This window comes from Salvelinus namaycush, chromosome 3, assembly GCF_016432855.1.
Source record: "Salvelinus namaycush isolate Seneca chromosome 3, SaNama_1.0, whole genome shotgun sequence".
In the NCBI taxonomy this organism is placed as follows: domain Eukaryota; kingdom Metazoa; phylum Chordata; class Actinopteri; order Salmoniformes; family Salmonidae; genus Salvelinus; species Salvelinus namaycush.
This window is the reverse complement of record NC_052309.1, coordinates 11,747,533-11,760,488: the sequence shown is the minus strand read 5'-3', so window position 1 is coordinate 11,760,488 and position 12,956 is coordinate 11,747,533. Positions and strand designations below refer to the sequence as shown.

At 40.9% G+C, this 12,956-nt stretch overlaps 1 long non-coding RNA gene across 1 annotated transcript; it reads left to right on the top strand.

Moving 5' to 3' along the window:
• The first annotated feature begins 1,407 nt into the window (after nucleotides 1–1,407).
• On the top strand, nucleotides 1,408–4,899 carry LOC120044210. Its single transcript, XR_005476527.1, has 3 exons — nucleotides 1,408–1,856; nucleotides 2,721–2,950; nucleotides 3,114–4,899. It is a non-coding gene; the product is annotated as an uncharacterized LOC120044210 (long non-coding RNA).
• The last annotated feature ends 8,057 nt before the right edge of the window (nucleotides 4,900–12,956 follow it).

The window sequence follows — 12,956 nt, the reverse complement described above, 5'->3', positions numbered from 1 at the left end:
AAGTGTTCAATTATCCTTGCTACACATTTGTGACTTTCTCAACATTATAAATGTGTGTGTGTGTGTGTGTATGGACGTGTTTAACTATACTTGTGGGGACCAAAGGTTCCCACAAGAATAGTAAACAAACATTTGACCAACTGGGGACATTTTGTTAGTCCCCACATGGAAAAAGGCTATTTCTAGTGGTTAAGGTAAGAATTAGGGTTAGGGCTTAAAGGTTAGATTTAGGGTTAGATTTAGAGTTAGGGGTTAGGGAAATTAGGATCTGGAATGGGAATTAATTGTGTCCCCACAAGATTAGTTAAACAAGAGAGAGAGAATGTGTCGTAGAACAGAATGTCCTACAAATCCTCCCATGACCATGAGGCATAACAGTCTCTAGATTGGAAGGCTCTTGTCCCAGCATGACCGTACAGCACCTTTACTCAACAAACACTAGCTGCAGATAAAGAATAGTACAGAGGAAACCCTTTCTCTCTACCTCATGTTTTCGCTGCTTTTCACAGACAAACTCAGACATTTCAGAGCTCTAGTCTTCCTCAATGTCTTATCACTCTCAGTGGCTGTTGGTCTCAGCTTCACACATAAGGCTCCATTTAAAAATAGACTGTACCTCATGGGTATCATGTGTCTATAACAGTGTTGTAAACAAATAAACAAACCGTAAGCACAAACTGACTTCTTATGTGACAGAGAATGTAGTCTTGTTGATCTTGACCTCATTAAGTAATGCTTCAAATAAACTGAACACTGATGGACAAGAAAGGTCTCTTAATTAACATACTGTTGATTGTGTTAGCAAAGTCACACAAGCTGATGTAGTGAGTAAGAGAGACTTCATGCCCATAGGGGGCACAGGGGCACGTAACCCACCTAGTCCTTTAAAAAAATGTTTTATCTGGTTTGTGTCCTGTTCCCTGTAAGTGGAAGCTCTAGCCTTTAGCCCAGCACGGATATTGCCTGTAATCTATGGTTTTTGGTTGGGATACATCCGTATAGTCACTATGGGTACAACGTCATCTATTTCTCCGGTTAGGCCTACATTAGCAATTTTTGTTTGAGCTTGGCTATCCAGGGAAAGTGTGTCGTATTCTCATGTGGCAGGGAAAATAAACTTGGCAATGTGTCGTATTCTTATGTGGGGAGAGGGAACAAACTCTGCGCATAGACAAATAGAACGTTTTAGCACCACACAAATTGTCACGACTTTTTCCGAAGTCGATGCCTCTCCTTGTTCGGGCAGTGCTCGGCGGTCGACGTCACCGGTCTTCTAGCCATCATTGATCCATTTTTCATTTTCCATTGTTTTTGTCTTGTCTTCCTTCACACCTGGTTCCAATCCCATTCTTACATGTGTATTTAACCCTCTGTTTCCCCTCATGTCCTTGTCAGAGATTGTTTGTATATTCGTGTATTATGTATTGGTGCGCGACTGGTTCTTCTACTCACTTTTATTTCATCTTGTATTTTTGATTATGGAGTTTTGTCAAGTATATTACACGACTCCATTTATACCAAGTTCGATTCTCCTGCGCCTGACTTCCCTGCCACCTACACACACGACATTACACAAATAATGGCCTCAATGCGTGCGTGGCTGGTAGCCTTATGTCTGCCTCACTGCTCACAGATTGGAATACACAACAGAATGCAATGCAACACAACAAGCCCCTGGGCTTTTTAAAAAGTGTATCTTTATTAAAAATGTTTCTGACCCGCAATGTAATTGTTCTGAACCACAAGCCGACCCACGGGTTGAAATAATGTTTTCATTCCACCCGCCAGCTGATTATTTTGTGGCTCACCTGTAGTGAACCGTGGGTATCTGACCTGATGCAAGACTCTACATACCGGTAAGCAAGAGAATGGCTCATCTTTACTGTGTCTTAGTCTGTAAAAGCAATCTACAGTTTATCTTCCCCCCAAAATAAGTTTTGTGGGTTACATACGTTTCCCAAACTCAGGATGCACCCAAGTTGATCACAAGGAGTGCCATTTTCAGAGCACATTTAGCAGGAGGGTGCTTTGAGAACCTGATACAAAAAACTATTGCGTATGTCAAGCTTCTCATACTGAAGCCCGATGCATTCCCAACACGTGAGTGGCCACTGACAGTCCCAACAACAAGCGTGAATCAATGTATGTAGCTAACATAGAATAGTAGAGATTATTAGCTAGCTAGCTAATACACTTGTCAATAAACTAACGTTATATTTCCGACATGAACCTCCATACCCTTGCTTTCACTGAGCTAGTTAGCCAACTTAGCTAGCTAGCTTTTAGTCAAATCTATGACTCAAAAGAGAAGACGTTTTACAATTGGATTTCTATGCATCTCTTTCGGTGCATAAACAATCTAAATAAGACTGTAAAACGTCTTCTCCTTTGAGTCATAGAAATGGTAATGTTAGCTATATGTTGTGGTATTTTTATGATTTGGATGGAACATTGTTTATAAATGTTAGGCAATATGGTGGAAGCTGCATGATGCACGGAAGTACTGTAATTGTCATATTTTATAGTGTTTGATCATCATTCAGATACACAAACATTCCAAAAATAAACAGGGATTTTTTTTATATGGTTATTTCCTGTAGACTACACAACATCTCCAGAAAAGACACTATAGAATACTTTAGCATCATAACTCAGAACAGTAAAGCAAATAAAATTCACTACCACTTAATCTACAATCTTCCTTTTCACAAACATTACAGGCTAGATAGACTGCTGGATTTCATCTTCAATGCGGTCATCCACGATCTGTATGTGGAGGAGGTGTGTGTGTGAGTTCGCCATTCCAGAACCCCTGTGTGCCCAGTACGAGAGACCTGACAAGGAGGAAGCCATCGCTGGATTTGTGTCCTCCTTCAGCAATCTAGGGTGAAAGTGAAGACTCTGGGCTCTATAGGTTCTTGCACCATAGTCACTGGAAGAGATGACGTATGTACGTTTCCAATGCACTGACTAATTGTTCCATCTTTAAATGTCTGTTTATGACCAAGATTATTAATTAAGAGGTGATGCACACATATACACACAAATACACACACACATACACATACATCTCACACTAAACAAACCTCTCTCTCTTCTCTGTGTCTCTGTAGAGCGTGTTTGTGTTGGTGGCTACCTCTCCTCAGCCTCTGGTATACACTCTGGTCAACATACCGTGCAGCCTTCTCCTGCTATATAAGCTGCCAGTATGTCAGTGGTCAGTTCTGGTCTACTCAAGGGGGTGGCTCTCCCATAGACACCAATGCGATAGCAGTTGGGTCTGGTCTACTTAGCTCATTTGACCTCCATTGAAACAGAAAACATTTGTATGTGTCACTTCCTTTTCCATCTCTGCTAGTAACACCAGAAGAGAACAACTGAGCCAATGCTAAAGTATCAGCAACAGCCAAGGGGGCACGGGGAGATACGTTTCCCCCCAAAACATTCATACACCTAGCCTGGGTACCAGTCTGTTTAGCTAACATTCCACTACTTGTACTCTGTGTCATGTTTCAATCATGTTTTGCAATGACACAGAGTTCAAGGAGTGGAATGTTGGCTAAACAGACACCATATACAAATCAACTGTATATTTGTATATATGTCATAACCCAGCCATCACCATGTCTTGAGACCTCTTAAGACATGTCTTAGACACCAATGAGACATCCGTCTTAAGACATTTTATAATTTATTGTTTTCATGTTTTATTAGTTATTAATATTACTTATTCACTCTAGAACTCTCATGCACATTCATAGCACAAATTGTACTGCACACCAAATCAAAGTAAGCAAGATTTATTGACCAAATAACAATTTTAGAATGATGCAACAAAATAACTTGTGGTAAAGGCGGTATAGAGCTCCAAACAACGCTTTTACAGCCAGATAGTAATCGCTTGTTTTGGGATCTCAGAGCTGCTCCTCCTGAATCTTTTCGGAAATAAAATGCCATTAGGTATCCTATCAGAAAATAACAATATCACATTTACCATGCTATTTTCTTGTACTTATAAATAGCTCACCTGAAGCAGAAAGCCCTATCGTCCGTGAGGGCTAAATGTTTGACACCAGGTAAGACCCCAGCTTTATTGTATGTCCAGTCTGAAAATAGAACGAGCCTATGTGATTCAAAGACAGCTGATTAGAGAAAGTGACCTTTCTGTGATTGCATGTAGAATCACAGACATTACATTAAACACACTTTACTGCATATTTACTTTCAATTATTGCAGTATAATTAAATAAATAATTAAACAGCATGTCTGACAGCCTTAATGTCACATTATTTTGCATGTCTTTAAAACATGGCATTAGTGTCTTGAGACATGTCTTGAAGACACACATAAAATGTCTCAAGACATAGTGTTGAGTGTCTTGAGACGTCTCAATTGCATGTCTCAAGACCCCACCAATACACATTTCTGAATGTTCTACTGCATCATGGAAAACACTAGATCCAAAAATAGCTCTGTTTGTTCGGTTAAGGACAACAACAAAAATAACTTACATATTTATTTACGTACTGTATGTGCACAATCATACCCAGCCATCATCTTTGTCTTGAGAAAATAACTTGAGGCATATTATTTCTAAACAAATATTAATCAAGTAGGTGGGGATGTCGTGGAACTTGTTGCACCTTCTGGTAACCTGTGGGGAAAAGTATACATTTAATAGGCCACTCAGTTTATAATGACATCTATTTCACATGAAATCAATAATAGTGTATAATGCATACAAACGCACATTAGGGACTTCCATACAGCAAAGGTTTTCTGCAGCAGTGCCGGTGGGCTAGTTTGGCAGTGCCAGCGACCACTGCAGAGTTTTCTGAGCAAAAAAACCTTTTTAAATTATTTTTATTTTCATTGTTGGACATAAAAGACTGTAAAAACACCAGGAAATCAGCTCCAAGTGATTTTAATTTAAGAAATCTGTTCCCAAGTATTCCCACGCATAATAGAGAGACACGTGATCGTATATAAATGTAAGCAAGGTTTGAAATTATCTGTTTTGGCTTCTTGTGGTCAATTTGCAGTCTACAAATGATTTGTACTTATGTTTCAGCCTCTCGACCATCCGCTCAAGAACAAATCGGTTACATGTGGTCTGTGGTTGTGAGGCCGGTTGGACGTACTTCCAAATTCTCTAAAACGACGTTGGAGGCGGCTTATGGTAGAGAAATTAACATTTAACTCTCTGGCAACAGCTCTGGTGGACATTCCTGCTGTCGGCATGCCAAATGCACGCTCACCCAAAACTTGAGACATTTGTCGCATTTTGTTGTGTGACAAAACTGCACATTTTAGAGTAGCCTTTTATTGTCCCCAGCACATGGTGGACCTGTGTAATGATCAAGCTGTTTGATCAGCTGCTTGATATGCCACATCTGGCAGGTGGATGGATTATCTTGGCAAATGAGAAATACGCTTTTCGTGCGTATGTGACATTTCTGGGATATTTTATTTGAGCTCATGAAACATGGGACCAACACTTGACATGTTTGGTTCATATTTTTGTTCAATATAGATAGCTATACTATTGACATTGCAAACATAATTTGTAAGCAGTTAGGGAAATACTATTGACATTACTTGAAACAATGCGACGGCTGTCAATAGCAAGCCTATCAAAATGAATTAGAATAGATGCACCTTATTCTCGTAAACTTGTTAAAGCACTGGTTTATACCGCATTTATCCCATGTAGCAACAGCTATATCAGAGAGTATCTTTAGCTATACAGAGAGTTACAATATCCTATCAGTTACCACGTGATGAATACAAAACAAACCACATACAGTATCTGAGTTATACAATTATGAGGATACAGTATCTGTTATATAACTGATTTATCTGTTTGCTCTTGTCAACTATAATGGAACTCAGCAAGTTAGTTGTCGTTTTGTTTTCAAAACTTTCTCACTGTCTTTTGGATTGTATGTCTGTGTCTGCCTGAGTGCCCGTGTTTCATAGCGAGTCATGCTGGGTCTTCCACGGAATGGGTGCCTTTTGCGTCCCGTTTATATTTTAATTACAAATTGTGAACCAATATTGAATTTTAAAAGCCTGTTTCACCATCATTGTAAAGCCCTAGTTATTGATAGTCATTTCTGAAGATGATTAGTGATTCATTAATGTCTGTCACTCATTTTAAGGTCAACCCTGTTATGTGAACTGAATTCTCATTTTAATATGGTGAAACTATTCCTTTTTAAATATTTTTTTTCAAAAGCAATTATTGAACATCTAACACAATAGTCAAATCATAGTGTAAAAACAGGTGAACTGGTTCTACTCTTTTTGGTAATTTTCTGGTGTTTTCTGGTAGAAAAAGAAGCAGGTCGAGCATAAGACTTCAACCCTATTACCCATAGATCGACAGGCTAGAAATGTTAACAATTGCATTTTTTTGTGAAGCTTGCATTTAATTGCCAATCACTGTTGCACACAACAATTATATTTTTTTGAATGCTTACTTACGAGCCCTTTCCCAAAAACGCAGTTTAAAAGTAAGAACATTTACAAATACATAAAAATGAAATTGTAACACCATAAAATAACAATAACGAGGCTATATACAGGCTATATACAAGGTGTAACGGTACCGTGTCAGTGTACTGGGTTACGAGGTAGTTGGGGTAATTGATTGAATGTATGTAGGGGGTGAAAAGCAGAAAGTCCGGGTAGCCGTTTAATTAACTGATCAGCAGTCTTATGGCTGTTCAGGAGCATTCTGGTACCAGACTTGGCTCTCCAGTACTGCTTGCCATGCGGGAGCAGAGAGAACAGACTGTGACTTGGGTGGCTGGAGTCTTTGACAATTTCTCCGACACCGTCTGGTATAGATAGAGCTTCTGTATGGCAGGGAGCTTGGCCCTAGTGATGTACTGGGCCGTATGTACTACCCTCTGTAGCACCTTACGGTCGGACGCAGAGCAGTTGCCATACCAAGCAGTTATACAGCCAGTCAAGATACTCTCAATGGTGTAGTTGTATAACTTTTTGAGGATCTGAGGGCCCATGACAAATCTTTTCAGCCTCCTGAGGGGGAAGAGGTGATGTGGACACCGAGGAAATATAAGCTAACGACCCGCTCAACTACACCCTTGTCGATGTGAATGAGGGTGTGTTCGGCCATCCGTTTCCTGTAGTCCACGATCAGCTGCTTTGTCTTGCTGACTTTGAGGGAGAGGTTGTTGTCCTGGCTCCACACTGCCAGGTCTCTGAACTCCTCCCAATAGGCTGTCTCATCGTCGTCGGTGATCAGGCCTACCACCATCGTTTCGTAGGCAAACTTAAAGATGATGTTGGAGTCGTGGGTGAACAGGAGGGAACTATGCACACACCCCCATATCCTTAAGTTCATATAAGGAGCTAAGAGCTTCTCCATAATGGGACAGTTTCTACATGCATCCAATCCAGACCTCAGAAATCTTCCTGACACGATATGAGTCCAGGGAGATATTTGACATTTTAGCAGACGTTCTTATCCATAGTGACTTACAGCAGTGAGTGCATGCATTTTCATACTTTCTTTCGTACTGGACCCCCAAGTAAATCAAATCCACAACCCTAGCATTGCAAGTGCCATGCTTTACCAATTGAGCCACACAGGATCATCTGGGGTGAGAAATGTTCAGGACACACACCTGATGCGTGTGCACCCGCTTTCATATTTGTAGAATATTCTATCTCTGGAAAAGGTATGACATATCTAAGTCTTGATTGAATCCACATATTTTCAGAAATGTGTCACATGTCTGTAGTCATTACCTGATAATTGATGTATCCTTTATGCATAATTTCAATCGATATCTTTACATGATATGTAATATAAAAATGGGCTAAATCCTACTCAACAATTGTCTGGCGACCAAATTATTCTACCGTTTCAAGCTCATAAAATTGTCCTTCACATGAAGGTGACGTATCTAAGTATACATTTGCACCACATTCAGTAGTAGGCTATACAAGGTATGGAAAGGCAAACATCATTTTATTTAATCCAAGTTGCTATTTCCAAAGCACATCTTTGCTATTTCTGCAGCATAGAAAACCCAATCACAACACATTTTTTGTAAAGATGCAACATAGGCCAATCTTTGCGAAAATGTTATTTTATTTATTTAACAGAAAATAAAAGTTGCACACCCTCAATACCCCTGCCTGCCCTGTTTGTTATGGATGGATGCAGATTTGGTTGTCAGCAGCGGTTCCTCGCAGTCCAGACCCAACGTTAACTGTCACCTTGAGGCTTGATAGGGGGTACAAAAAAAAACCTGAAGGGAATTTAGTTATTTGTTAGCTAGCGAAGTCTACAAGTTAGCTTATACCCTAACATCAAGCCTATCTAGCTAGCAAGCCCTACCTGCTGCAGGTCAAATTAGCAAACATTCTTGACTCTAGTTAATAAGATAAATAAAACATCTCAAATTAGCTACTCGCTTTAGAGTCAACTTTTTTGAGGTATTTGCTGAACAGCTTCTCAATTCATTGTTTCTCCATTTGTCAGTTCCACCACACACTCATTTATGGCGCCCAAATTCAGAAATGACAGTTGGAACTCCACAGCAGAAAATATGTGATTCCTAGATTTAATATTTGTCAAATTATTGAGCATGTCCTCAAAACTCAAATAAGCATCAGAAATTGACCTTATTTAGCATATCAAGATCCTGATATGGACCTCAGTTAAGAGCATATGCATTGTATGTGCTGAGAAAATACAGTGTATTCTCATCAATCTACACACAATACCCCATAATGACAAAGCAAAAACCGTTGTTTGAAATTTTTGCACATTTCTTAACAAATAACTGAAACATCACATTTACATAAGTATTCAGACCCTTTACTCAGTACTTTGTTGAGCACCTTTGGCAGTCATTACAGCTTCAAGTCTTCTTGGGTATGACGCTACAAGCTTGGCACACCTGTGTTTGGGGAGTGTCTCCCATTCTTCTCTGCAGATCTTCTCCAGCTCTGTCAGGTTGGATGGGGAGCGTTGCTGCACAGCTTTTTTCAGGTCTCTCCAGAGATGTTCAATCGGGTTAAAGTCCGGGCTCTGACTGGGCCACTCAAGGGCATTCAGAGACTTGTCCTGAAGACACTCCTGCATTGTCTTGGCTGTGTGCTTAAGGTCGTTGTCCTGTTGGAAGGTGAACCTTCGCCCAAGTCTGAGGTCCTGAGCACTTTGGAGCAGGTTTTCATCAAGGATCTCTCTGTACTTTGCTCCGTTCACCTTTCCCACGATCCTGACTAGTCTCCCAGTCCCTGCCGCTGAAAAACATCCCCACAGCATTATGGTGCCACCACCATGCTTCACCATAGGAATGGTGCCAGGTTTCCTCCAGACGTGACTCTTGGCATTCAGGCCGAAGAGTTCAATCTTGGTTTCATCAGACCAGAGAATCTTGTTTCTCATGGTCTGAGAGTCCTTTAGGTGCCTTTTGGCAAATTCCAAGCGAGCTGTCATGTGCCTTTTACTGAGGAGTGGCTTTCATCTGGCCACTCTACCATAAAGGCCTGATTGGTGGAGTGCTGCAGAGATGGTTGTCCTTCTGGATGGTTCTCCCATCTCCAAAAAGGAACTCTGGAGCTCTGTCAGAGTGACCATCGGGCTCTTGGTCACCTCCCTGACCAAGGCCCTTTTCCACAGATTGCTCAGTTTGGCCGGACGGCCAGCTCTAGGAAGAGTCTTGGTGGTTCCAAACTACTTCCATTTAAGAATGATGGAGGCCACTGTTTTCTTGGGGACCTTCAATGCTGCCGTAATGTTTGGTACCCTTCCCCAGACACAATCCTGTCTCAGAGCTCTACGGACAATTACTTCGACCTCATGGCTTGGTTTTTGCTCAAACATGCACTAGACAGTTGTGTGCCTTTCTGAATCATGTCCAGTCAATTGAATTTACCACAGGTGGACTCCAATCAAGTTGTAGAAACATCTCAAGGATGATCAATGGAAACAGCATGCACCTGAGCTCAATTTTGAGTCGCATATCAAAGGGTCTGAATACTTGTGAAAATAAGGTATTTCAGTATTTTTTTTAATACTTTCCGAATGCACTGTATACTACAGTACGTAGGCCTACTGTCAGTATTTATCATCATATAGAGAAAATAAGGTGTTCAAAGGCCTATCTCAGGATATCTAATGAGTCAATATCCATGATATCCGGAGGGAATGCAAAAAAGATTTTTGCATGAAAGAAAAATACGGATTTCATATTTGTCAAATTTTTGAGCATGTGCAGAAAACTTAGAAAGGTATCAGAAATCGTCCTTATGTTCAGCAAATGAAAAGGCATATCAAGATCCGGATATGGACTTCAGCCAAGAGAAGCATATCTGGAATCAATATAGCTTCATATCTTAAATATGATGAGAAAACAAAGATATGCTATGTATAGTCAGTATTTGTCAACATGAAGAAAGAAAATAGGATGTCGCATATCTCAGGCGATTGAATGAGTCCATATCTGGCCATATTCGGAGTACTCCCAATATCATATATGTCTAAAAGACACATCTGGATCCACAAAACTGAAAAAACATGCATTGGAAATGGTCTGTATTCTGAAGAATTGTAACTCGCAAAATGTTTTATTTACTTTTTCTAGCATGAGAGCTACTTAAAAAAAATTAAACGTTGAGAGCTACACTATTTTTTTCTAGCTTTCAAATGGGCACATTCTTCTTTCCCCTGCAACTCATCCCCGGGTGTTTAGTGTACAAGAGAAAACAGTGCACTATGTTTTCTGTCAATACCTGGTAAAATAATGGATAATAAACAACTCAGTTGTTATTTTTATTTATTTAACCTTTATTTAACTAGGCAAGTCAGTTAAGAACAAATTCTTATTTACAATGACGGCCTACACCGGCCAAACCCAGACGACGCTGGGCCAATTGTGAGCCGCCCTATGGGACTCCCAATCACTGCCGGTTGTGATACAGCCTGGATTCAAACCAGGGTGTCTGTAGTGACACCTCTAGCACTAAGATGCAGTGCCTTAGACCGCTGCACCACTCGGGAGCCTCAAATGTAGAATTGCTCATAGAGAAACAAGGAAATTGGATGTTCTGAGGCCATGTCAATGCTTAAATCACATCAGAATACCATTTGTTTTAGGACTGGAAGAAAACTAACACATTTAGATTTTTGAGTGTAATTCCCCTTTAATTGTGCATCTAACGAGTGAGGAATGTGCCTTCTAACTGCTGGTCTAGTGATGGTTCTATACTGCAGCTGCTCATTTCATGGCAAAGTTTGCGAATAACAAATAACACATACAAAATATATAATGACTCATGATATAGGCTAATCTCCCAGGTAAGCCTACTTTGCAGTTAACATTTAATTAAGAAAGATGTTGGGGAAAGTATTTCTGTCAACCCACAAGACGGTTATCACATCAACTGGCTACACACAGAGTGAAAGTCAAACGGGTGCACCACACAGACAGACGGGCAATTTTGCTGGAAATTAATTGGCAGATATTGTTTGAGTTTCTAAGCCAAAAGTAGCCAACCAAGGATGGGATAATGTTCACGTTGTGTTGATTAGATAGTAGCTGGGAGCTTGCGTTCTCTGATTCTTGTGAGGTTTATAACAGTTTGCAGTGGAACATGTGAAAATTTCATATACTTTCAGAATTGTTTGGCAAACTACTCATAGATGGGCTGTGAGCTACTTAGATGGGCTGCAATCGACCTGTTGGAGACCCCGGCTTTAGAATTTCAAAAATGTTTCATGTAAAGATATCCCGATATGGACCCTTTTTGCCTAGTGGTTGGACGCTGAGCTGTAGGCCATGAACAGCATTCTCAAATAGGTGTTCCTCTTGTCCAGGTGGGAAAGGGCAGTGTAGAGTGCAAAAGAGATTGCGTAAACTGTGGATCTGTTGGGGTGGTAAGCGAGTTGGAGTGGGTCCAGGGTGTCTGGGGTTAGCTTGGCGTTTTTGGGCAGGTTAGCTTGGCATTCTTGGGCACAGGGACTATGGTGGTCTGCTTGAAACCTATAGGTATTACAAACTGGGTCAGGGAGAGGTTGAAAATGTCAAGGAAGGCACTTGCCAGCTGGTCAGCACATGCTCTGTGTTCGCGTCCTGGTAATTTGTCTTATGAATGTTGACCTATTTAAAGATCTTACGTCGGCTACGGAGAGCGTGATCACACAGTCGTCGGAACAGCTGTTGCTCTCATGCATGGTTCAGTGGTGCTTGCCTCAAAGCGAGCATAGAAGGCATTTAACTTGTCTGGTAGGCTTGTGTTACTGGGCAGCTCCCGGCTGCGTTTCCCTTTGTACTCTGTGATAGTTTGCAAGCCCTGCCACATCTGTCAAGCGTCAGAGCCGGTGTAGTGGAATTCGATCTTAGTCTTGTATTGATGCTTTGCCTATTTGATGGTTCGTTGGAGGGCGTAGCAGGATTTCTTATAAGCGTCCAGATTAGTGTCCCGCTCCTTGAAAACATCAGCTCAAGCGTTTAGTTCAGTGTGGCTGTTGCCTGTAATTCATGGCTTCTGGTTGGAATATGTACGTACGGTCACTGTGGGGACGACATTGTCGATCCGCTTATTGATGCTGGTGACTGATGTGGTAACATCAATCCTATCGGATGAATCCTGGAACATATTCCTGTCTGTGCTAGCGTAACAGTCCTGTAGTTTAGCATCCGCTTCATCGGACTACGTCACTGGTACTTCCTGTTTGAGTTTTTGCTAGTAAGCGGGAATCAGGAGAATAGAGTTATGGGCTTCTTTGTGAGGAGTGAAAGTTATATATTTTTTTTCACCTCTAGTTGCACAGGTGACATGCTCGTAGAAATTAGGTAAAACAGATTTGTTTTCCTGCATTAAAATCACCAGCCTCACCACTTCTGGATTAGCATTTTCTTGTTTGCTTATGGCCAAATCTCAACGCAATATTTCTTCACACATATCCAAG